At 37.4% G+C, this 2,304-nt stretch overlaps 1 non-coding gene across 1 annotated transcript; it reads right to left on the reverse strand.

Moving 5' to 3' along the window:
- Window positions 1–768: 768 nt before the first annotated feature.
- LOC145038001 (small nucleolar RNA R71) lies at window positions 769–875 on the reverse strand. Its single transcript, XR_013679105.1, has one exon. It is a non-coding gene; the product is annotated as a small nucleolar RNA R71 (small nucleolar RNA).
- Between the last annotated feature and the right edge of the window lie 1,429 nt (window positions 876–2,304).

Consider the following 2,304-nt stretch of genomic DNA (forward strand, 5'->3'; position numbering starts at 1 on the left):
TTTTGTGGAATTTATCTCATACAAAGTTAAGATTTTTATGTCTAATTTTTTTCTTAATTTACGTTTATTTCTCTTATATGTTATTTACCATGTCGTGGAAATAATCACCACATCGTGGTCATCAAACAGTTAGTTTTTATTTTTTGTTTTGTTCTTTTTACACGTTTCATCTATTTTGTTTCAGTGATTTATGACCCGAGTATCGAAATTACCAATCATACCATCATTTGAAGATCCTGGGTCAGCATTCCATAAGAAAAAGACAGCAACACTTGGAGAATCAAGCAACAAGAATTTTGAAAGCAATTTTGAAAATTTTGAAAAGACTTCTAAAAAAAGGGAGCTGGTTACGAGCCTGAAACATAATCATAAAAAGAAAGCAAACCCGAAAGCGAGCACAAAAACAACATGACGGACATTGCTGGCATAACGATGGAGGCATACAAGAGATGGATGCGTGAAGAAACCATACTAGTTCTTATGCAACCTAAAATTCCCGACACAACTAGCTTTGTGTTAAAAGACGTATTATTCTTTGGGAAAGACCACATGGACGCTTACAAGAACATTGATGAGGTCAATGATATCACCGACTACTTCAACATACCAAACACACCATGCAAGACAGTTTTACTAAGAATGCTCTCTGTTACTCTTAAGGGTGCAGCAAAGGACTAGCTAATATCACTTCCATCGGGCACAATAACAACATGGGAACAAATGCGTGAAGAATTCATATAACAATTTTGTCCGCCATCAAAGGTTTCCAAATTGAAGAAGGCCATTGCAAATTTTAAACAAACCGTGGGAGAGTCATTGCATGAGGCATGGGAGCACTATAAGGGATTATTTATAAATTGTCCCCAAAATGATCTAAATGTGAAACAAGAAGTAGCAATCTTTTACGATGAGGTAAATGTAACAACTATGCAACTCCTTGATTCTGAAGGACCACTCACAAAGAAAGCACCGTCCATAATCAAGGAACTAGTAAAAGAATTCTCCAAACATTCAAGAGAATATCATAACCCTCGACAAGACATAACTAGGGGAATCGTGAATTTAGATTCAGATGACATGGCAACAGTTTTGGCAAAATTGGATAGCAAGGATTGTAGAATGATGAAGATGGATCAAACCACCCATGCAATATTGGTGGGTGTGAAAACTGCAGCAGACCACATTTAACCAAAGACTGTGCTCTTGATGAAAATGAAAACTGAAAGGCTCAAGCTTACTACTCGAGCGGTGATTGTTATAACGAAGACTGGAGAAAGCCCAAAAAGAAAGGGTTACCTTATGATGAATACATGAAAACCAAAGAAGACAATTATGAACAAAAAGGAAGAGGCTTCTATCAAAAAGAGGAACTGGATCCCGAGAAGAAACCTAATTTTGAGGCAATGCTTGTTCGCTTTGCTGCCACATCAAAAAGGAGACATGACGGTACCGAGTAGTACTCAGAAATCAGCAAGCTGCAATCAAGAATATCGCGCAAAAAATCGAGCAACTCTAAAAGAAATTCAACGAAAGATTATCTGGCACACTACCAAGAAACACCAAAGAAAACCCAAGAGGAGCCCACATCCAGGCCATAACGACTAGAATTTTAAAAATTGTTACCCATTTGACTCTTATCACTAACGATAAATTGTATGTTATGCAGGCAAAACAAGAAGCAAGTCAAGAAAAAGCCAGTAATCAGTCACCACGAGGTGGTAAGACACCATGACGTGGAAATTGTCCAAAGATAAAAATAAAGAAACCGTTAAGCCATACCGTCCACGGCTATCATTTCCAAGCCAAGCAAAGCAACATAGACAGCCCGAAGACTACCACAAGTTCCTAGAGCACATTAAATCCCGTTAAATCGATATCCCATTCATTGAAGCCTTAGCTCAAATGCTAAAATACACAAAGTTTCTAAATGATCTTCTAACAATCTGAAAGAAGATGGGGGAGCTGTCTAAAGTTGTATTGAACGAAACATACTCAACCTCCATGTTAAACATTTTGCCAAAGAAGATAGGTGATCCGGGGAGTTTAACACTTCCATGCCAATTCAGAAATTTAGCCACAAGCTACACTCTAGCCGATTCGGGAGCAAGTTTTAACTTAATGCCATATTAATTATTCAAAAGGCTTAATCTCCTAGAACTAAGACCAATTCACACAACCATTCACTTTGCGAAAAAAATGATGACCATTCCAAGAGGGATTTGTGAAGATTTATTAGTTAAAATTGATGATTTTTTTTTCCTACAGGTTTCATTGTTCTAGATATGGAGCAAGACGATCAAGTGC

This window comes from Lactuca saligna, chromosome 3 (genome assembly GCF_052625555.1).
Source record: "Lactuca saligna cultivar CGN05327 chromosome 3, ASM5262555v1, whole genome shotgun sequence".
NCBI classification, from domain to species: domain Eukaryota; kingdom Viridiplantae; phylum Streptophyta; class Magnoliopsida; order Asterales; family Asteraceae; genus Lactuca; species Lactuca saligna.